The 24,835-nt window shown below is 40.2% G+C and overlaps 1 long non-coding RNA gene across 1 annotated transcript; it reads right to left on the bottom strand.

Annotated features, from left to right (window-relative positions):
• Nucleotides 1–1,674: 1,674 nt before the first annotated feature.
• LOC128082288 (uncharacterized) lies at nt 1,675–19,582 on the bottom strand. The gene is made up of 5 exons (XR_008207606.1): nt 19,403–19,582; nt 19,242–19,297; nt 12,648–12,812; nt 6,366–6,467; nt 1,675–1,756 (listed from the first exon to the last, which is right to left on the bottom strand). It is a non-coding gene; the product is annotated as an uncharacterized LOC128082288 (long non-coding RNA).
• Between the last annotated feature and the right edge of the window lie 5,253 nt (nt 19,583–24,835).

Here is a 24,835-nt window from a genome sequence, read left to right as displayed (position 1 = left end):
TGTAGATTCAAAAGCTTCTTGTCTCATACCCAGTACTCACTCTCCTGGTGGTCACTGCTCCCTTCAGCTCTCCTTCTCACCATTCCTTTCCCTGCTGTAAGTAGCTCTACCAGCTGATTGTTGTTTTCTTTTGATAAAACACAAGCTCCCCATGTGGGACTAATCACATCCTGCTGTACTTAAAGAGCCCCCTTAAATGGCAGTTGATGGAATTGCCATAAATCGTTTTTATATGAATGAAATTGTGATACACACACACACAAAAAAAAAAGTGCATGGCACTGTGCATTTATGTATACAGAGGGACTATTCCAGTTAACAAGAAGCTTATTCTTGAAGGCACCTATATTTTATACTGTGGCAAAGTCTTTCAGACAAACTTAAAAATATAGAGGGTCCTTTATTGCTCTTGGAGGAAATATTTCATGGCAACACTTCTGGAAAAGATTTAGCAAAGTACTGCATGCTCCTGTAAGTGAATCAAATAATCCTCCATAACAGAGGAGCTGAGTATCAGGCCTTGCTTCACAAGGGTTTTAATTAAGTATTGATCCTGACCTAGATGAGGACTTCCAACCCACAGAGCACCTCTTGGACAGCCTTCAAACCATGATGTGTTCTGTACAATCTGTTCTAGCAGGAATTAGGATGGGAGAACTTCATGCCAAGTATCAGCAGTGCCAGCGAAGGTGGCTCGATGGCCTAAGGCCAGGCTGCTGAAGTGTGAGGAAATTTGCACGTGGACATGGAGACTTCCCTCTTTCTAGAGGTGGAGCCAAAGAGATGGGCCAAGCTGCCATGTTTTTTCTGTACCTCACCAATAGGGACCCAATCCAGTCAAGAGCTTGGCTGCAACTTGAAGGAAAGGAAGAAGGAGATACCAGTGATGTGAAGGATCATGAAAAGAAAGCGATGTATGCCAAAACTTAAGTTTTTATCATGGCAGCAGTGTGCAAGGTCCATGGTCCTTTGAGTAGCAGAGGAAATTATAACACAGAGGGAATTGATTAAATGATGCACCCAAGCAATCCATGTGCCCATTTCTTGGCATGGCACTCTTCTGCTTGTTCACACAGGTATCATCAGAGTCCTAAAGGGAAGCAGTAGAGGACCACAGCAGCCCAAAATGGGCTCTCCACAACGCCACAAACAGGGGGTTTCTCCTAGCAGCAGAGGGTGGCTGAGATGAACGAGGCTTTATCCAAATGTTAGGGAACAGAACACAAGTAAAAGACCTCCTTCTTCTCAAAGCCCACACACTCTCTGAGAAGCTGCTCAGCATTGAGGAGGCTGCCACGTCCTGAGGTAACTCCTTTGGTGTGGTCCTGGAGTGCGGTGAGATCTGGGAAAATGGGAAAGGGCAATGGGTGGTGGGAGGACAGAGAGGGCAATACTGGGGGAGGCTGGAAGTGGCTGGGGTGCTCATATGAGGCCACGAGTACGTGAACCTTGGTGTCCTCATCCAGAACACAACCTTTGCCCAGTTAGCTTGCTCTGCGGCGTGCGCACCTCTCTCTTGTACTCAGCCTCTGTTGGGTCCTTCACCAGCCCATTTCTCATGTGCCATAATGCACATAGAAATGCTGTTCCTTGAACTCGATCACACTGCCTCTTTGGTGGCTTTAATTAAAAGGTTTCTGCCCATCAATGTCTGCAGAGGCCTCTTACCTTGAGCTTGCTTTTGGAGTCCAGTCCTGAGCACAACGGTGCTAAGCGAAAAACCATCCTCTGAGCAAGCATGCTATTCTCTTCTTACCTGATGAGAAAGAATTAAAAAAATGATTAAATAATTAATACTGGATGTTGCTTAACACTTGTTAAGAGTCTTAGTTAATAATTTTCTGAAGCTTTTTTTTTCTTTTTTTCTAATTTGGGAATAAAACAGATATAATTGAGCATGTCATTCTGAAGCAGCAAATAACACTGTGCAGAGAATTGAAGGAAACACGTTTCTTTGATTAGAATGTTTTTCTCATTAACAGGATGTTCAAAATAAAGCAAAAATATTTGATGCACAGAGCCAGTGGCAGTACCAAGTTAACGCTGGCGTGCTCCTGCATTTTACCTCATGTTTACTAATCAATCAGAAAGGACTCTTGCCGCAAAGAAAGGTCACATCTTTCATCACAAAACTGAAACTCTTTGACAACAAACAATTGGAACTTCACTGCTCTGTTTAATGTAGATTCCAGCACAGAGAGTTGAAAACCGAGGCTGTGGGATGGTGGCTGTCGGATGAGGTGAACATACAGAGCTATAGATTCCCAAATGTTTGTTGATCCCTACTGTGAGTCTGGATGTCACAAGCCAAAATGTGCAGGTGTTAAAAGCTCTTGAAAGAGCTGGGGTGGACATGGAGGCTGATCATGAATGCTGTTTTTGCTATTTTATTTTCCCTCTGCTGGCTGCCCAGTCATCAGCATTTCCAAGGAGTCTTCTGGGCAGTGACAATAGTGGGATGCAGACCCAAGCCAGCCAGGATTTACTTGGTCCCCTGGAGGAATCATTGGTATGAAATGATGCACACGTTACTGGCAGCTATAGCACACACTGCATGGCATGACACACACATAAGTGAGATTAATGTGAGTTCTGGGCATCATTAGCTCAATTAAAACTGTGATTTTTTAGTTCAGACCTACAGGCCACTGCAGAGAAGAGTAATCATAAGGCAGAAATGAGTTCCCTAGTTAAAAATTAATTCCCTAGACTAAAAATATAATCAAATGATGTCTACAGTATTTTATGAAGAGCTGAGAGGATAATAAAATTTAGAGCAGTGCAACATTTGCATTTTGTTCATTTCTATCCATATTTTTCCACACATTGCCTTTCTCTGTGCTTGTTAATCACATGCGCTGCTACAGCCCTGGCATTTTAAGATCACTCTTCACATCAAGATTGAAAGGAAACTAATTACAATTACATTTCAGGGTGGTTGTTTAAAGCTGGTACAGCATTGAATACAGCAGAGGAGCCTTGACCTTTATTTGTAAGCATGGAAATAAGGTAAGGATGAAAGATTGCTTTTCCTCTGGCTCATAGGCAGGGATCAGGAGGCCCTCCAGAAAAGCAGGGAGGTGGAAAGTCCCCTTCAATTTCTCTTCTCTCCTCCTCTCCCGTGCTGGCAGCAGAGGCCAGTAGTGCTATGCAGAAGCCGTGCTCCACTGCAGCGAGAGGGGAAGGGAAGCACCACACATGTTGCAGCTCCCTCGGGCTGCTGGAAGGGTAAGCAGTGAATCAGCAGAGCTGAGGACCTTGCTGTTTTGACCCCAGCCCAGCTCATTTTAGCACATTAGTGTATGGCAAATCCTTCCCTGGGGCTGGGCACAGACACAAGCTCACCTGGTACTTCACGCTGCACTGATGCAATGATGGAAGATATTGATGTTCATGGGATACCTGCAGGCAAGAGCTGTGAGCAGTGCTGCAACCTCTGCTGCTCACATTATGGTACCAGTAGGATCTGTGTGAGTGCAACAGGGGCAGAATAAGGACCCCTACCCTGAGGAAATACAGGTAATCCTAGCATAGTCTTACTTTCATAAAAAGCGAATACATCTAGAGCGTGCTGAATGGCAAATTTACTCAGGAGGTTTAACTTGCTTCTGTGTCTGCATATTTTCAAAAGTTTAATTTTAGTGAATTTGTAGCACGCTCAAAATAAACCAAGAGGTAGTTCCACAAACAGGTTCAGAACCTGTGGAGCTCTGGATGTCCCTTTCAGTATCATCACCTGGCATTTGAAGTCTTGTAATGGTGCGTATTGACCCTCAGGAGATCTTCTGTTCTCCGCAAGTTGTCACAACTTCACACCTAAATGGGTTCATTGAAGATACAGCACTGAAGGCATTCTGCATGCCAGACCCACAAAACGTAGGCAATGATCGTAGTGTTTCATGCATATGGTGCTGCATTCATCTTACACAATCATTTCATTCATCAGCCCCCCTTTTCTGGCAGAAGTCACTGCTGGTCCCTGAAGTCCAGTGAATTTGATATCTACCAGGTCATTATCATCCGTGGGGCAGAAAAACTCCTTTTTTGGGTATTAATTAATTAAAAGAGGGAAAACTGCCACACACAAACCCATCCCAACAGCTCCCAACCTCCATAGGCGTGGTGCTGGCTAACCCAGCTGGCAGATGGCCATGCTGTGTTGAGGATGCTAGGGATCTGGTTGCCACTTCAGCCAAGAAATGAGGAAAGTTTCACAGCACTTCCGCAGTGCATTCTGCATCTGTCTGCATTCTCAAAGCAAAAATTTAATCATGCAAATATTTACAGAAATTGGGGAAAAAAATAAAGACCAGTGAAAACCGCCGCAGTGAACTTCTAATTACAAATCCACAAAGTGTTTATGAATAAATTTATCTGTTATTTGTCTTGTTCTAGCACGGCGCATACTTTGCCTTGTACCATTACAGTCTGAAGGAAACAATATGCGGCATGAAAATGAAAACAATTTGACTTAATTATTTATACCATTACCACCCTTTTGAATTAAGCCTTCCATTTCTTTGGTATTTTGTAAAATTTGACTGGTAATTATGCTTGTTTAATTCATTTATTTTTCTACTACTACAAGGAGATTAAAAAAAAAAGACAAAACCCTACCAGAATGCAAAGTGCCACTATGTTCTCAAATTGTAAATGATTCTTTTAAGCTTTTATGACAAAAAAAAAAAAAAAAAAAAAAGCTATTTTCTATCATTTTGTTTAAAGTGTGTCTGGCTACACTCCAACACTATTTAAGTATAAACAGGAAAAGCCTTAGAGGACAAGTAATCATACTTAAATGACACAAAGATCATTAAAATAATGCTCAAAAACCACGGCAAAATGAGACATTGCAAGGCTGTTTTCTTCCTTGAAGTGTTTCACCAGATGGTGAAGAGCACTGAAATAGATCCGAGAGAGAAGCAAAAAACATTTCATCAGCTGTCTCACACCAGCGCCGTGCAGTACACACAGCCCCCATCTGAGCTGGTGTGAAGTGGCATCTCCAACCTCAGCCTCACCCAGAGCTGAGATGGAGAGAATACGGAGGTGCTGGAATGAAGCTGTGCTGAATCACGGCCTGGGAAATCCCTGCTTTGTCCTGTGGAAGTCATCAAGCAGATTTATTCGGAGATGAGAACAAATGAGCATGTCAGCAGAAGTTATTGTGGCAATTCGTGAAAGACTTAATGGGATGTTTTCTGAGCTCATAGAGAAGAGCTGTGCCATTAAATTGCTGCACAATAATTTTATGTTGATACAGAGTTGTTTTGTTTTGTTTTGTTTTTTAATCAGAAACGACAACCTACATCAGTGGTGACGCACCAGCTACTGGTATTTAAATATAAGGGTCTCAGAAGTCAATCTTGTCTCACATAAAGGAAAAATCCTTTCCTTTTGGCTAGAACTTTTAGGAATGTTGGTGATCAAAATGAGTGCTACTCAACCATCTGTGCTCTCCTGTGAACGTTTAATCTCTGCTTACATGTATTTTGTGGAATCCTTAAATGTACAAGACAAAGTATTTGGAACTCCTGAAATCTTCAGTGGGTTCTGCTAGCCTGTAACCAAACCTGGCTCTTCCTAGATCCTAATGGAAAAGCCTGCTGTGCTCTAGGAGATGGCATTAATGCTACCAGAGCTGCAAAACCACAGTAGGCAGAAAAGGTGCCCTCTTGAAAGAGAGGATTTCATATCGGCTGAATACAAGCGGCTGAGCCAAGAAATTGGAGAAGGGTGTCAGTGTATTTCCAAGCTCCCCACCTTCCAGAAAGGTTGGGTTTCACAACTACTTCCTATCCAACATGCCTGGCAATTCCAGATCCACAGGAAAACTCATATTTTGTAGATAAATCAGCCTGAAATGGAAGGTGATTTCATTTCCAATTGGCAGGCATTCTGGTTCCACGCTGTGCAAGGAAACAGCCACTCTATATTACACGTGTCTTTGCAATGAGTAATCCTAATGTCCTAATAACATCTTATGCACAGCACTTGATATACTTCCATTATATAGAACTAGCAACAAAAAATGAAATAAAATCCCCCAACACTGTCGGTATCTCCATACTGAATGGGCGCTCAGAAGAAGAGCTTGCAAACTGGAAAAGATGAATTTGATTTTTGCAATTTAGTCAACCAGTTTGCATCCAGCTTATGCACGTCAGTAAAAACTTATGCATGGAGAGTTCTCAACAGTCTGTTGAGTTAAATGAGCTGCTGATTTTAGCCCCCTTCCTTGAGGACAGTTGACCATTAGGTACGCGGATACTGGAGGTGACATTAACTCATCTCTGCTATCACCCTCAAGCAGTGGCACTGGGCGAGGATACAGAATGTCCCAAAATCTTACAAATGGACTGTACCTCCAAATGGATGTGATCTTCCATTGATCCTCAATGTTATTTCCAAGCCAAATAATCTGAGAAAGCTGGGAGTTGGGATCAGTCTGCATCTCAGTTTCTCATCTGTAAAACAGCAATAGAAGGACATTTAGAATTATTTTTTTTTTTTTCCCTAATATGGATTTTTTTTTGTATTTCTAGAAAGGCACTTGGAGGAATATCAGGTCTTTCTGATAGTTACTTTCCAAAGAAAACAAGAACCGATGGTTTCTGTCTTTATCCAGGCAAGGACTTTCTTCCTTGGTTTGAACTTAATTATGCCATCTGAGCTGTGGCATGGGGGCCTCAATGAGGATCCTTGCTTTGTACTCAGGGAAGTCTCTGTGTTTGCGTTCACTTTGCCAGAAGCTGCTGCTCTCGGGACTACAGCGCCAATGAGGAGTTCTTCAAACTTGGCAAAGCTCCCACTGTACATTTATTTTATATTCTGCCTAAATTCTAGGCAAAATACCATTACTTGTACTTAAATACTAATGGGTTTGAGAGACAATAAAAGTGTGAATCATACAGCAGGCATATCGAATTCAAATCTTTGAACGCGTTATGCTGCTGAGAGCTCTGTCCCCAGTAGCCGGCAGAGGTTGCTCTGATGTTAATGATTAATCACGGAACTTATTTTCAGTAATAAAGCACAAATATTTAAATGATTAAATGACCTACGAGCCAGCATTATGAGGAATGTGTTACATGTGAGCAGCCTGCAAAGCAGCAGTTCCCAGCTCATGGACAACATGCTGCCTGCTGAGCGATGCCAGCATCTCTCTTGGCCACTATTTACTTCTCAGGAGGTGGTGGAAACTGGGATTCCTCCTTGAGTACATAAATTGTGTCACACTGGCCTTTAAAAATCAGATTGCTTGCTTTTATTTTTTCTTTCTTTTTTTCTTTTTCTTTTTTTTTTTTTTTTCCTTTACTTTCCCAGCTATTAATTTCCTTAAATATAAAGTGACATCTTTAAAATGAAAATGGCTTATTTCTTGCCAGGAGCAAAGCCTGCTTAATTTAAGAAATTCAGATTTAAAGCTTTTGAAGCATATCAGGGAGTGTTTATACAACAACAATTATTGCAAACATCAGTCCTGCTCATTGCAGCCTCGTCAGGCCATGACCAGTGCCTTTAACTTCTCTGCCAACCTTCCCCACCCCAAAATGCTTCACCAGTTGCATAAAATCAGGTCATTCCATGATTTTATCCTTCTTATCACCCCCCCCAAGCACTTGAACCCAAACCCAACCAATCTATTGTTTACAATTAAGTAGTAGACTCATTATTAATAACTGATAGCAGAGGAAGGAGTGCAGTGACCTCTCCAACAGAGCATTTAAATCTTTGCACTACACGCTCTGCTTGTGCTAGGCTGGTTTCACAAACAACAGCTGTGTAGTTCGTTAGCATATGAATCCCCTTGAGGTAATTTGGAGGAGCCAAATGTGCTAAACTAAACACCTCATTAAAACAGCACTTTAAAAAACAAAACAAAACAAAAAAAAATACCACCCAAGCCCCAAACTAATTTCGAGTTCCACTTTTGCTGATGGAGATGCTTGGTGGTGAATATTCTGTAGCACGATATTCACTCATCTCAGTTGTTGGAAACGGGGGGGTTTTAAAATCACTAATATGGGCTTTTCTCAGCTAAGATGCACTGGAGACTAAAGCGTCTTTGAAGTGTGTTCTGTCACAAAGAAGCAATTAACTGAGGACAATAATGTTTTCTTTTCCTCCCAGTCACTAAGCTGAACTCATGGGCCCCAGGATTGTACTCAAATACCAGAACTTGTTTCTGATGGGTCTGGGGAGTGAGTGGATGAGGCCAAAGGCTCTTGCTGGCTCCCAAGTGGATATCTGCAGAGGGTTTTGGATGGGACCAAGGCAGAAGTGCTCACAAGTGTCCCCAGGGCCACTGCAGCCCCCTGGAGAATCTCACAAATATTTCCAGGAATTCATTATAACAAATATGGCTACCAGAGGAATTGGTTGCAAGTCCAGGCAATAATGCAGGATATTCACGGTGGTACTAGCATTTCTCCTCCTCTCCTTGCTCACACAGGCTGCAGGGTACTCAAGCCTTGGTCTTATTTTGACATCATGAAAATCTTTTTATTCTGCTTTTTCATCTCCACTAATTTATTAAATCCTGAGTGAGACTGCAAGTCCATTACAATATTTAAATGTTTCTTTTTTTTTTTTTTTTTTTTTTTTTTTAATGAATATAGTCCCCAGAAAACAGATACAGAAATGTTATTTCACATTTTGATAATTATTTAAAAAACAAGTAGTGAGGAACATTTTGCTCTTAGGATCTTCTGGAACAACAGCCCTTATTCTAGCAGAAAATTACATTCCAAATCCGAATGGACAATCTTTGCCCAGTGAGGCTCTGAGTGCCCCCTCCCTGGAAGCATTCAAGGCAGGCTGGATGGAACTTTGAGAAACCTGGTGTAGAGGAAGGTGTTGCTGCCTATAGCAGGGGGGTTGGAACAGGATGATCTTCAAGGTCCCTTCCAACACAAACTATTCTATGATTCCATGAAATTAAAGCATTAAGATCTGCTGGCTTGTATGGTTTCATCCAAAAAGCTCCTCTTACTCTTTCATTCCAATCTATTTCATTTTTCACATGTCAGGTAAGACATTAAGTAGCTAGCAGTGATAGTTTAGAGCTACCATAACAGTGATTTAACATGGATAAATACAACATAAACTGTACAACGTCAAAGCATGTATGCATACTCCCTAGTTTCTATCTTTTAAAGATATTTTTATCCTGAAGCAAAAGTAGGGAATCTGAGTTTTGAGAGGAGTGAAAAATATCTCCTGACCTACAAACTTATTTTTAAAACATGGCTTGGTAACCTGTTGGAATTTCCTCAAGATTTTGTAAATATTCTTCTGAATTCTTTCAAGGTGTTAGCATGTCATCCAAAAACCAGAAAGTACTACTTATTCTCCACAGGATTCAATCCATTCTTCCTAGAAATCCTGCAGGTAACCAGCTGCCCCCTAGGGTAATCTCTCATACTTCAGTTGGCACGTAAGTATGTGTTAATTTAGTCAGAATTAGTATTTTTTCTTCTTCTCTCCTTTCCTTCTCCCCTTTTCCTTTCCCTTTCCATTTTACCATCCCCCCCCTTTTTTTTTTTCCCCCTTCCTTTTCCCTTTCCTTTCCTTAAATTTTATTTTAAATGTTGCTGCCGTGCTCTGGACAAGCGAAGCCTGAAAAAATCTATTCCCTCTCCCAGTTTTGTAGGTGAACCCCATGGCTTGGGGCTTTTAATAGTCACAATGAATACAGAACTTCTGTATGTTAAATGATATCCACATTTTCAACTCCTGCTGTTATTTAGCCATGTTAACTTTGCATGTTTTCAGTACAATTATATCTTTTTATATCTTTAATAAAGGTATATTTGCAGAAATCTTGCAGACTTTAGGCATTGCATCTGCAATGTAGGTCTTTAATCTACAGGTTTATTGGTGAATATATTCTGCTGCATTTACATAAATACTATTCCAGAATAACAAGGTTTCAAAATATTTCTCTGTTTTCATTTAACTGGAAGATCTGTGACATAGAGTTATTTCAGAGAATCATAGAATATCTTGGGTTGGAAGGGACCCCAAGGATCATCAAGCTCCAACCCCCTGCCACAGGCAGGGCTGCCAACCTCTGCATTTAATACTCAACCAGGCTGCCGAGAGCCCCGTCCAACCCAGCCTTGAACACCTCCTGGGATTTCATCTAAGAATATTTGTATTTTTTATTATATCTCTCTTTGATTATTGCTATTTTTTTTTTTTTTTTTTAATGAATATAGTCCCCTGAAAACAGACACAGAAGACAGTAGCGATCTTTGTGAAGAAGTATCTTTGAAGTCTCCTTTATTTACTAGAAAACTATCATTCCGGATCCTAATAAAGCCCAGAGGTTCAGCTGAGCCCACTGTATTGCAGCAAGCTTAAATCACAGCTGAAGTGAAAAGAGAGATTCAGATTGTGTACTTCCAGAGAAGTGTTCAAGCTCATAGCAGTAAATAAACACACCTATGAGAGAGAACAGTTTTTCTCACTCAGCGTCTCCCCAGATTTCCCTCTTCACTGCTACATTACCTACATGGCAGATCAGGGCAGAATCACAAAAATTCCTATGTTTTTCTTGTGCCCTAATATCACATCCACTTACTGCTGTACCTAATCACTTCTGATTAAGGCTGATGAGGAAGACTAATCTCAAGGGATGCAGAAAGTTTAGTCGTCCACACAAAACCATAACAGCTCTTCATTTGCTTTATACCCTGAGGACAGATTTCTGCCTGTCGTCAGCAGCACTGGAGCACATCTTACTCTCAACTGATGGACAAATCTGACTCTCTGAGCTACCTTGCCTTGCTCTGAAAACTGAGATGGCATGGGAAGAGTTTCTACCATCTCCTGTACTTAACCATGATTACCCAACTCATGTGTCACACCAAATTTAACCATCAACTATAAGTAAAATGGCTTTACAGTCTCTGGAGAGTGATGATCTTTTAGAGGGAGAGGCTCCAGTGACTTTTGGATTGCTAAAAAGATAGAGACTTTTTTTTCCTCTTATGAGATTTGAAAGGATCACAGTTTTGTCTTGGGGCCAGGTCGGTTAATTACAATGATTTACCATTGGTATTAAAACCAAACGTGGGAATTATTAAGAAATAACTAGCAATTAACAAATGTATTTTTAAAATAACTATGACCTTTCACCTTACAGATCCAGATTTAATTACTGGAATACTTTCAACTTAAGAAGATTAAAAATATCATTTTTCTGGTAGTAAGACCCACTGCATTGCCCATAAAGAGCCATGTCTCTGTTACTCATTAAATAAAAGTGTTAAAAGGTTTTTACTAAGGAAGGAACAAGTAAATTCAGCCCATAAGACAAGCAAGACGTGTATGTGTGGAATAAAATAATAAATAAAGAGAGGATTAAATATTTTCAAGTTGTTCAATGATGAATTAAACAAAAGTCCAAATACAAGATTTCCCTACCCTTCCTGCTCAAGATTTATAGCACTAATCAGCCAAGTTTCAAATCCTTAATATACTAAAGCATTTACCTTTAAGGCAGCAGCAATTCAAGACTGCTAGCAAAATGAATGCATTTCCATTAGGCAAAATAATTATGTCATATATTCTAACAGTATCTTTGGACTTAAATCTTTTTGGTAAAGGGAACTGTCAATCACCTAAAATTTGATTGAGATTCTTTGTCAGAAACCACCCCATGTTTGGAAAGAAAATTGCAAGTGACTTTTCTCTCCCTTGCATTTATTCAAGGTCATTGAAAAAAAAAATAAGATCAAAATGACAGGTCACATTTTGTCCTACAAGTCTGGTGCATTTTGAGGAAAATATTTGAATACTAATTTATGTTTATTAAAGCCAGCATGAATACCTATGCAAATTAAAATTCTTCAAATCTCTACATCAGAACTAACTCATGCATTTTTAGTGCAACTTTTCAGGGGGTTGCAGGTTTGTAATTGTGAGCACAGTAAATCTTTACAGTCCATGACTTCTTGGTTGTTGACTTTGAAGTCCTCCGTGCTTCAAAGAGATATGCTTTCAGAATAAACACTAAGCATTTCTGCTTGGCCATGCTTCAGAATCCTCCCCTAGACAGAAGCTTAGCAGAAAGGGAGGAGATCCATTTATTGCTGGCTGGTGGGATGGGGCATTTGAAAAGACAAGATGTGCCTAATTAAACTGAAACTGGCAATTACCTAGAATAAAGCCCCACCTCATGCAACTAGGCACTTTAAAATGTATAGCTATTAATATGTTTATGCACATCTCACTTGAAGAGTGAGCCTTGATCCTTTAGACCCTTGGGCTCATTCTGCCCAATTTATAAACCATCTCAGGGGATTGTAGCTAATTAGGCCCAGGCCTTGCATCTCATCAGAGGATATCATCTACTGGTGACAATCGAGCACCACTCTGGGCACCAGTGGTGTTGTTGGGGTGAGATCTGGAAGGCACACATGAGAAAGGAATTATGGGGGAGAGCTGATAAAACATGCAGTGCCACTGACATCTATACAGGCCTCTGTGCACAGGATGGCCAATTAGCTAATCACTACTTTGCCTTCCTATTAGAGCGTAAATGGAGTCACTGCAGAGTTGGTTGAGCCAACAAGCACAGCTAAGCCACTGATGGACACTGCACTCTCAAAAATCAGGGTCATAAAACAAGGTTTCACCTTGGCCGTTGTGTCTGTAAAGCATAATTTGAAGATGGCAAATCCCCCTCCTGCTGCTGTCACAGTTCTGTTCTTCCAATCTTCAAACTGTGGCCTGCAGGTCTCCCTCCTGTGTGAGTCCATAGGCAATGACCCACAGCTGCTTCTGCCATCCCACCGCTGTAGCTGCATCAAGTAGGAATACCATGGGAGATTAATATAACAGTAATCACAGCTGTAATTGCCCATACAGGCTTGGTTAAAGCTAATAACAGTGTGCCTACCTCTGGTGAAGTCGTATCTTCATTTTGCTGCAGAGGCACAGTTGGACGTATTCGTCCAATGAAGTCCTGGGTTGTGTGCTGCATTGCAACACAGGGCTGTGGAATGATCAGTGGGCAAAAAAGGATGCATGAAGAAAATCCACTATGTGCTCCGTCAAGTTATCAGATGCTTTGTTCAGAAAAGCAAACCCATGATGTGGCCTCCCCATCTAGCTTTGGACTATTTACCCTGCTGCTGAGAAAGGGCCATTAAATACCGATCCTGATATTCCGTTACTAATAGGGATCCCACTTATCTAATTGAAGGGAAATTGTGGGAAAGCACCACTAGAGGTCACTCAAAATTAATTGTTACCCAATTAGCACACTCTGACCCTAAAGTTCAAGATGTTCTACAGCTTTCTTGTTTAAAGTACTATCAGTTTTGACTCTTGACTCTTGACTGTGAGAAAACTCAGAACAGTTGGAGACAGAAAATGTTTTATCAAGCATTCCCTCATTCCAAGGTTCCTAAATCAGCTTTACCTTTCCCTCTGCCAGCAGCACATAATTTCTTCCTCAGCAATGAGCTTACAGATGCTGGCAGTGATGGACCTCCAGAAGTTTTAGAAGAATTCAGAGCTAGCTGTCTTATCTCAAGCACCTGATCACCCATTTTGAAAATTAGATCAAAATGAATAGTACAATTGAGGGAATCTATAGGAAAAAACAAAACAAAACAAAACAATGTAATCTTTCCAGGATAAGAGCCTTTTTTTTCTTTTTTTTTTCTTTTTTTTTATTTTCTTTTTTTTTTTTTTTTTTTTAAATATATGCGCATATAGAGAAAATTGTAACCACTGTTGCATGGAAGAATGAGTACATGTTTTTGTAACAACTGTTTGACTAAGTAAAAGAGGTTAAAAGCAAAGTTAAAGTTTGATTAATGGGTACATGTTGAAATATATCTCTGCATGTATTTAATTAAAAGCAGATGTTCTACTTGCAGGGCTTTCGCCATGATCTGTGGTAATGATGATAGCAATTTATTTGCCAAACCCAACAGGAAAAGAGATATCTAATTAGTGTGCTCTATAAGATTAAGCCTACTAACACTGGTGCACATGCATAGATCTCCCGAAGTATGTAATCAGGAGACTGAGTCCTCCCAGTGCTCAGTAAGTAATTCATGATCCTACATAGACCAGAGTAAAGAAACATTCCCAGTGCAGTTCGGTGTGGGAAAACTCATGGGCAGCCATGCTGTCATGAATGATGCTCTATTAGTGCTCTTATTTCCTTCCTCATTTCAGGTTACTGATGATCCTCCTATTCTCCCCACACCTCACTTTCAGCCTGATGGACAAAGGGGAGGATTAGCTACTTGGCTTATCAATATGTATGAACAAGTCAATAGGGAAGATTGTGGCAGTCTCTTGAAATATCCTTTAATAACCTCATAAGACCAGCCAAGGAAAGATGCACAGCACGTGTACAGCTGCTGAAAAAAATGTTTAAGCATCATAACATGAACAAGTAATTTATGAGGCTCTAGTCTCCTAATTGTTTCATCAAGGTGATAAATAAATAAATAGATCATCAGCATCTGAAGAGCTGTATGGCTTCATTCTCTGCTTTCTAGAGAGATTAATCTCACAGAGGTAGAAAGACAGTTTGCCACAAAATCATACTCATAGGCTCAAACAAATGGAATTTGGATGTAATTATCATTTTTTAAAATGGTGTGCCATCTTCTGCTTTTCTGCACAGCAAGACAGTGAAGTCAAGGAAAATAACTCTGCATTTCTTCTCTCCCTTAAAATCCGTTGCAACCGAATAATAAGAGCTACTGCTTCAAGGTGTTCAAATATCCCAGGCTTCCCTCGTCTGCACATACTGCTTCTGTGCTGGTGGCAGTGAAAGTCTTGTATCATTCAGTCACACCTGCCTATTCATCAGAACAAGTTTCACTGTTTGGTGGCCACATTGCTCCCTCTCAGGTAGTATTTATCTGGGCTTGGACTACGCAGTTAGTCCTCACCACAAAGATTCAAGATACTCATGTGTTCTCCTTTCTAAAAGGGGATGGACATAAAGAAATAAGGGCTGTTTTACGGACGTCCTAACTAAAACCCAACATAATCAGAGCCTTTCCCTTCAGAAAACCTCTGCCGTTGGAATTCTTACTCTAAAATGAGTAAAAGTGCCACTGAATATAGTCACTCACTACTGAACATGCACAGAAAAGCTTACTGAATGCTTCTCGTGCAACAAAGCAAGAATAAGATAGCAAGCAGCTGAAGCTGTAAGGCTGAGGTGGAGAAAGAGAGGGAAAGAAAATGCACTAAAGAGGAGACAGAGTTTCTACAAAATGCCAACAGCTGAAGAATCTTACTACAGAAAATGAAAATCAGGCGGGCTCAGGTAGAGAGCCCTTTCTTTTCATTTGCAAGGAAAATGACAGCTTTTGATATGTAAAGATAGAATTCGATAAGACTTGAAGGTGAGGTACCTAGATTTGCCACAGCACAATGTTTTTTTGCTAATTTCATATCCCTCATTCCCTAATCAGCCCATTCTCCTACGCATTTTTGTCCTATCAGCTATTATGAAATATTCTTAGGACAAGTAATTTCTTATTTTGGTCAAAAACAAAGGCTGTTCAGCAACAGAGGAAAGCAAGGTTTCTACCTAACTGCCACAACGCATTTCCAAGAGCTGTTATTCCCCTTAAAAACCTGTCTTGTATTCTGTGTGCCTCATCATCCAAAAGCTGATCTCCAGGTTATGACACCTAATAAATTGTAGCCACGATTCTCCCCTCAAACCCCAATAATCAGAAAGTAGGGGGAAAAAATATCAATTTTTCTTTTCTTGCTGTAAAAAACACATGCAAAGATGCTTCGTTCACCAAATATTTACACTGAGCCTTCAATGACACCATTATTTTTATCAAACTCTAAATTTAAAAGCATTCAGCACTGAAGGATAAATGAAGGATTTCTACATGGGGTTAAAATCTTCATAGGGGTTAAAATCCACTACATACACAATGGGTTTCAGGTGCACTGATTTTTGCAATAGTGCTCAAGCATTGCTTCAAAATGACTACCGAAAGCTGGGGAAAATCAAATAATTCTGATGTATTAGCTGAATTATAAAGAAGTAACAGAGGGCACTGTAATTGAATGTATGGAGATGATGAACATCTGAACTCACACAGCATAGGTCTTTTATTTTAAAATAATCTGTAAACTGCTTTAGCAATTCTCTAAAAGTATACAAAGATACAGACAATTCATTTAAAGTGGCACTTTCAATCTAATATAAAATCACAGGTTTTAAAATGATAAAAACATATGTATGTGATACTAAAAATATTCAGTGCTTCTGAATTAAAACATTTTTTTCACAGGCTCTGCTATAGTGATTTCTGTTGCTTATATCCTGATTTTCTTGGGGAAATTGTGACCAGAACAACTCTGAGCTCATATTCTTTTCCATTCATGGAATCATAGAATGGCTTGGGTTGGAAGGGATGGACCTCAAGGATCACCAACCTCCATATTTAATACTAGATCAGGCTGCCCAGAGCCCCATCCAACTTGGCCTAAACATGTTCCTGGTGAAGAGGTTCAAATATACAAAGGAATCCTTTCTTTTAAAGAATTGGTTTTGATAGCAGGCTCTCAAATAAACCAATTAACAGAGAACATTTCCTAGCTAAACTGAAACACAAGAAGGCCCAGCTAAAAGTACACAGCTGTAGGAAATCACTGTTGCAAAACTCAGTATAAAAATGCAAAACCTTAAGAAAATTGGAGGATTTGGCCAAATCTCTTGAGCAGCATGTTGAACCCACTCAGCCTTACCCTTGGTACTCCTAAGCTCCAAGCGTGTGTCTGAGTAGCCTGATCAGGATCCCTTCTGTGTGACAGAGCACAAGGGACACTGGAGAAATCCTCACTTCATCCGTTGGGTTCTGATGCTGGCCAAGACCTTTTGCGCTTTGCTTTCGTTGCATTTACCACGATGAGCTCATAAGCTGCATGCACAAATCTCAGCACGCACTGCAGCATTGCCTGCTGGCAATTCAGAAGGGAATTGTTTCGAGAGGATGTGCTGTGATTGCTGTTTCTTCTGGTGTCACACTGAAAGGAATATGGGAGGCCAAGCCATTTGTAATGGTTGCTGTGGAGAGCTCCTGGAAGCACAGGGCTTCTGCATGCTGATTTGTGCTGCCATCACACACATGGTAAATCCTAGAACTGCTGCAGCTTGGAAGCTGTCCCAGGCAGGGCACAAAGGCAGACTGGCAATCACAGGTTGGAATCAAAACCCCTACATTTAGTGACAAATCTTGGACAGGAACTCAAGCCTCAGAAGACAGAGATGCTCTGCTGGTATTATCTGGTAATATGGAGCTAACTACAGATAAGAAGGCTCTCTGTGTCCAGAAAAGAAGCCATTGGATTGGATTATATCAGACTGAGACATGAAGGATTAGTAAATAGGCACCCTGACAGCACTGCTTGGTTGGTTACGTGCATCCAAACCTTACCCAAGAACGGCGTTGTTTGTAAACTAAACTTGCAATTTAGAGATGAGTCATTAAGGATGGCTTTAGGCATTTCTGGGTGCTTGGAGCTGGGGTTTTGACACCTCTGAACCCGTAAAGATGCTATTTTTCTTTTTTCACATCCTCTCTAACACCTTCCTTAATCTTTTGCACAATTCTCCTCCCAGACCTGGGAGTCTGAATGGAAATGACGACTTGCTGTTCTCCTGGCTAACTGGGACTAGAGCATAGGAATTTCACAAGGTAAAAAATGCTTCCCCCCACATCTGTTGTGTTTGTCTCCATTTTTGCTTTTGTACTGTCTAATCTGCTCTACTGAACTGCCAGTCATCTCCTGGGGATGCTTTCTCTGCTTGACAGCCAGTAGGACCATCTGATTTAAGGCCTCAGCGTGTGCTTGCAAGCCCTGAGGCTGAGATGCATGGTCTAGAGACTGGACCTGGGCATGAGACCAAAGAGTGGCCTGCAGTGATTCCCACCTTCATTACCACTGTGCAGCTGTTTCAGAGCTCAGAGAGGTTCAGGGCTAATGAAGGAGCATTGCCTTCCTTCTGCTGACCTATTTCCCCTCCTTGCTCAGCTCTGGAGTAGCTGGTGGCCAAGTTGCCTCTGGCTCACCTCAATCAACTCCATTGATTTCGGGATCCTTCAGTGATCCTGAAAATGGGCCCAGACTGACAATTCTGAGGTAGAGAGATTTAAAGTACCTATTTTTTGCTATTTTATTTTTGGAGTGTTTTATTGTGAGGCAGTGGATGCTACTTTCATTGCAGGAAGCATTATGAAAACATTAAAAAGGTTAGGAAGTTAGCTAGACCTGAGGAGATTTAGAAGCCCTGTTCTTCTGTACTGCTCTATCATACCACATTTCATTCTCCATCCCTTAGAGTACTAACTTCCATAATTGCCTAATTCCTGCAATGTAATCAATAGAACAAAAGAGATTCTGTTCATGTACCTTGGGAAAGCTGATAATACATAAAAATAGGGGCAAATCAGATATATCTCAAGTTTCTAAAGCAACATGGAACCATGGAATTCAATTCCTGCACTAAAAGCTACTGAGGCTACAAAATCTAGCAGAAATGCAGAGCACAAAGGAAAAGCAGTGCCAGCCTCTTTAGAAAGCTATGACTATCATTGGCAAGGTCTGGTTGGCATTCATGTCTCTCAGTCCTTTGACTGATTTGTTTCTGAGGTGTAACAGCTGCCTACAGGTTGTACCTACACAAGTGAATCCAATGTGACACACAGCCAGAACATTGCAGTACACTGCTTCTTGTACTAATAAATATTTAAGCACGCAACCTAAGTGCTTCTTCAGCATCAGTTCCTTCTCTGTTGCAAGTGGCATACAGCAACTAGCAAACTGCTGTTCAAAAAGGAAAATAAAAAAGGCCATCGATAAACTTATGATGATGGATAATGCATTTAATTGCTTTTTGTTTGTTTCTAAGTAAAGTTCCATGAGGCTTTTGAATGTGGAGTTTGACCCTGTGCATGTACTTATAGGTTAAATATAAGGGAATGAAAAAAAAAAAAATGGCTGCTGGCACAGTTCAAGACTTTTATTGATGAAACCCCCTCGATGAGGGTAATTTTTTCTAGGAAAGGGAAGAAAACTGTGTCAGACTTTCAGGGATAGAGTACACTTCTCCCTCCTCTCCTCATTTGATCACACAAGAGAGACTTACCCAGTGCAGACCCCAGCGATGTTCATTAGCAGAATGGCCTAGACCCAAAGAGCAGCGCCAACCCATTTTATAAGCTTACCTTGCCTCATCAGTCCAGTGACTCTGGGATGAGCAATCACAGCTTTAGCAGAAACTCTGAAAATAATATTTATATAGTTACATGACAAACAGGCACGGGCAGAATACATTTTATAAAACAGAAAATGTTAATTGCTTCCGAGTGTCTGGAGATTACTCTACCTGAAGATATTTGAAGTTTTAGATGAAAACTCATACATTGTGGCACATCAACTGCAAAGCAAAATTTTTACTTATTTTCTCTCTGGATTTTAAAATTAGGGACAAATAGAAGAAAAATTCAGTCAGTATTCAAAAGAAATTAAAAGGAGAGACGTGTCAGGGATTGATTTTAAAACTTCCTACTCAGCTGTGTTGCCTTTCCTGGCTAGATAGTCCTCTGATTGAGTCAAATAGAGCACAAATTTGAGATTATTTTCACCTGGAATCTCAAATGCTTACTGAGGACCTTCTGGTTTGTAAATTAGCAACTGAGGATGGGGGAGAAGAAAAAGGAAAGTGGCTTCTTTCTCTAGAGGAAAACATGGGATTTCTTCCTCCATCCTCAGTTCCACAATGAGATTTGTCTTTGCCTTCCATGAATCTTTTCTATGAATTCAGAGAAAGCTGGTGGTGCAGAAGTCATTGTATCTCTTGTGGTGAATACTCTTTTATTCCTCTCAAGAGAACTCCTAAATCAGAGCAGAATCCTAAAGCCAGTTTTTGGGTTGCAAATGATAAAAAAGATTAAAAAAAAGTAAAAATCAAAGCAATGTCTTTCATACTAAAGGACTTTACCCATCTTTATTTAGTGCATCAGAAAACGTTACTGGTTAAGCTGCAACACTCACTGTGGGTTTTAATCTCATTTTCTCTGAAATATCGGTTTATTTTCTTCGACTGGCAGAAGAAAATTAACAAATGTAAATATACGTCCCCATGTCTGAACTGCAGAATGGAGGTAGCTTGGGGAAGGCTTGGAAATGGATGCTATCAAGTTTATGTGGAAAAGAATAGCCATTCAAAATTCATAGTTTCAGTTTTTATGAGATCCGAGTCCATTCTGTTTTCATTACAAACTAGAAAGGATTTTTCACTGAGATCCCAGAAGAAAACAGAAAACAAGAAGATGCAGGAGAGATTCAGAACTGTGATTTCACATAGTGTAATTAATTCTGCAGGCATGCAGAAAACAAGGAAGTGCAGGTAGGAAAAGAGATCCACAGGAAATTTATTCCACAGAAATATACCTTCGCTTTAATAGAATCCATATTTGACTTTCAAAATATTTTTCTCTGTTTTCACACTAGACTTACTTTGCTAATGAGTTTACCCTGAGAATTACCTTTCCATTGTAACTGAGAGAGGTTTACGCATTGACACTCACAAGGATATCACTTCCCTGTTGTATCACAGTACATGTGGGGATACTTGGGGCTGTCATAGGTGGAGCAAGTCAGATATAACTCTGAACTTCAGCCTTGAGCAGTGCAGAAGCAGTGTTTTCTTCCACAATGCAGAAAGGATATGTCCCATCAGAAATGCAAGTTTATAATTAAATGCAAGATCGGATTGAATTTGGTCAGCCCATGAGGTGCAGCTACTTATTCTGAAGAGCTGTTATTTCAGAGGGTGATTTAAGAACTTTGAATATTGTTGTTCTCCTCCGTGTTATGAAATGCATGTGTCTCAGCATGCTGTCTGTGAGCCCTCCCAGCTGTTGCCAAAGAGCAGCTATTATCATCTGCAGGCAAGATTATTTTGCACCACAGCAGTTATTAGAAGGACTCCTGCGTAATCATTTATAGCATGTGTGGATCTTAGCACTGTAGCTGAATTTTTCAGACTAGGCTGTAATGTATTATGGGCATCACATATTCTCCTCATTATTACTCATAATTCTGCATCTCAACAAATTAAAATAAAAGGGCTCCTACTCTGGTAGCAGTGAGCACTGTATCTGACATGTTTTCAATGCAGGTTAAGAAGATAAACAAGGCAAAATAATTGTTGTGCTACGCCACATGAACTCACAGTCCACAAAGAAGTAATTTATGTAGACATATCGACATTGCAAATTTTCAATGCCCTCTTCAAAAAGACACTCGTTCTGTATTTCCTTCACTTCTGAATGACAGAGGTCTCTCATTCCCAAGAAAATGCAAAAGGACCTTGAAATAAAATGATGCCATAATGACTTACAGTGATACACTCCTCCCAAGTTTTCAGGACAATTATATGCTTATTACTTTGGAAGAGTTAGAAAACAAGCAAGCTGCAGCTTTTAATGAAGCTTTCATAGCAGAGAGAAGAACTATGAAAAAGCATTTAAAGCAGCTCATCTCCTCCTCTATTCAGGCTCTCTTTCATTTCCAGAGGCAGTTGCAATGAGAAATTGGATGCTATCCAGTTTGGATTTATAAGGAAGCAGAAAAGGAGATAATGGCGGAAGCGTGCACTTTTTTCCTCCATGTAAATTCAGATCATCTTTAACGTTTGATCAGATTTTGAGGAACACGAGACAAAAAAGCAGCAGATATTTCCAAGTAGGCACTTTAAAAATTCAAAAGAGCTTTGCAGAGTCTCCCCGCACTCATAGCTGCTTCAGAGTCTCCTTTTATGATTTTTGGGGAAGATAGAGAACATAACCATCTTCTTAGCTTGGCTATCTGATTATAAAACCCAACTCGGAGCCACTGTAAGTTCTGCTTACAATGTACAGACATACATCCCAGGCCTTTGTAGTGTCATGCTGCTGCTATTCTAACAAGCTAGAAATATGTATGCAAGAGAGTAAGATGCATCAGGATCAGAGGAAGAGACAGTTAACACTATATTACCGAGACTGATCTCCTCATCAGTCCACAGAATCCAAATGTGACCCCAGTGGAGATATTTTATATTATGAGGAAGGAATTCTCTCACCCTTTGATGATGCTATTTTTATGCTACCGTTATTCACCATCCCCTGAACAGAAAGCACAACACTGCTACACCAGTTTTCATGCAGAAGCCAAAGAGCCACAATGTTTGGATTTGTCTGATGTACCATGACATATGGTTAGTAGTTTCATGGGTAGTAATGGTGATAGGAGGCTGGTTGGACTAGATGATCTTGTAGGTTCTTTCTAACCTTGTGATTCTATGATTCTATGATAAGAGTTTTCCCTTTTCTGCTCTAAACCCATAACCTCACAGATGCTCGTATAAATAAATGGTTGAGCAGAACAAATCTACTGATCTACTTTTCTGCTTGAAGGAACTCATCAGAAACTTCACAACAAAAAACTTGTTTCAGGTTTCAGTTCTGGAAGGACATCCCCAGCACATGAAAAAAAGTAGCAAACATTGATGTGCATACAATATTTCGAATATGAGTATTTGAATTCAGGAACTTACCCTTTTGTGCCCTCCTGTAAGAAATCTGCCTTTGTGTGATAACACGAAGTTATTACAGATGACTGAAAAGTACAACCGCTGCTGTGCCTAAAACTTGACCAAGGGAATTTAAGGTTGAAGACATTATTGGTTGCTGTTCTGTCTGTCCGTTTTCATAAGTATTGCTATTCAGAGCAGAGTATTAAACCTCAACTTGAGCAGAATCAGGTATGAAATATATTTCTGTCATCCCCAAAACTTTCTGGACAACTCTGAATAAGTCTCTTCATGCAGCCAACTATTAATATCAGAGAGTGCAGACTGCCCTAAATCTTCCTTTTCCAGAATTCAAGGAGTCATAATTCTTTGGTATTTTGAGGAATGTTGTGAATCAGTTCCCTATTCAGGGTTTCATTTTAAAGACCTAAAACAGTCCCAAATCTGAACTGTGTGGAAATAGTTCCTCTCTTTGCTTTTTGTTTTGTTTTGTTTTCAAATTATTATTTCGTTTATTTTTTTCTCTAAAGCCTGTGTATATTTCAGTGTTCAGATGTCAATGAAAGGGTTTTATGGCAGATCTAGTAAAGCACAGTTCTCCAATTACAACCTAGCTGTAAAATATACAGTAGGCTTTTTTTCCTTTTTACTTCCAGGCAATGAGTTTTGGTCATGTCAGTTAAACCCAGCTAAAAGAAAGAGGAAAAAATAAGAGAGAGATGACTGTTCAGTGAACCTCAGGAGAGTTATGAAGTTATACAACCTCAGAAGGATTTTAGGTAGTTTTATACTGCTTGGCTCAGCTCATATTTATGTCATCTGTCTCAGTGCCTGAAATGAGCTGAGCTATGTGCCTGATAGAGAAAAGCACCTCCACTGACTGATGTATCTAAGAAATTCAGTTTGGACATGGCTGGATGAACCAGAAAAGAGGATGATATCCGCACAAATCTTGCTATGATAGATGTCACATAAGCGAGAACTAGATAATGCTCAACACAACAAAAAGAAAAGAATGTGAAGGAAAACGTTCACTAAAGAGGTAGAATTTTGTTTAAAGTTTAACACTTTCATGTGAACTTAGTTATGTCCAAATTACTGTTTAAACTTGGAGGAGGAAATTGGAGAAGAATTGCAGTAATCTGGAAGTTTGTGCTGCAAATGTACTACCTACTCCAGGTAACAACCATAAACGTAGCCTAATTCAGTCTAATTATCCAATAACAGTTGCATTTTGACTAAGTCAGGTGCTCAAAAACCTCTTCCAAGAACCTGCAGATACTTTGCAGAGTAATGATCTATCAGTGAAGATTTACCTATGGTTTCACCTGATAAGATTTTTCTTCTTGTCTCAAATGGTGCAATTTACCACACTCAGCATGCTGCATTGTGTTCATATATGTAGAGAAGAACTGGATTGATTGCCTTCATCCTTTCTGCCACTAAACGCAGAAGCAAATTAGCAGCTCACAATTCCAGCAAATGACTGTTCTTTTTTGTCTCTCTTTTTTTTTTCCTCTCCTAGTGCATAGGGAGAAATTGGACTTCAAAGCTTTGACTGGGAAGGTGAAGACTTATTTTGAAACTCTCCAAAGAAGAAATAGATATCAAGATGTTGTCATAATCAGTAAAGTGGTACAGCAAAATATGAGGCAGTCATAATGTTTTGGAGAACCCAACCAAATTGCATCACAGAAAGGCTCAGGTTGGAAGGACCTCACAGAACATCCAGGTTCAACTCCTTGCCATTTATTCTTAGCCTGGATAAATCCAATGTCACAAAAATAGCAGAACTAAAAACCTTCGGATAAGAAGCCATATCTTTACTGCCATGAGCCATACGCTACCTCTTCTCAGAGGCTTTCAGTTCTTCCTTGCACGGTGAGGGGTAGCACTTCTCTAGGTGCACCTGTCGCCCTTTTCCAGGCTAGAAGCAAGTCCAAGCCTGATCCTTTATAAGAAGACCAGCTGTCTTTTCTCTGAGCCCAATTACAGAAGACGTGCCTGTTTCTGCAAGAAAGGCTAAACCACGCTCGATGAGTAGTGTATGGTGCTGGAGTAAAGTGCATTTGAGGTTAAAATCCTGGAGCTGAAATGGCTCCCAGGAGAGGTCAGTGTGCACGAGCATAGCTGAGAAGGTCATGAGTTCTTTGTAGAGATACTATATGTGGATAGCTGTATAGCTACCAGGGTATTGAATTAGCACTGTGTGTCATGGTCATTAAATTCTTTAAATTGATA

The sequence above is a fragment of the Tympanuchus pallidicinctus genome, unplaced genomic scaffold (assembly GCF_026119805.1).
Source record: "Tympanuchus pallidicinctus isolate F22 unplaced genomic scaffold, pur_lepc_1.0 scaffold22, whole genome shotgun sequence".
NCBI lineage: Eukaryota > Metazoa > Chordata > Aves > Galliformes > Phasianidae > Tympanuchus > Tympanuchus pallidicinctus.
Note: the sequence above shows the minus strand (reverse complement) of the source record. Positions and strands in the feature narration are given on the sequence as shown.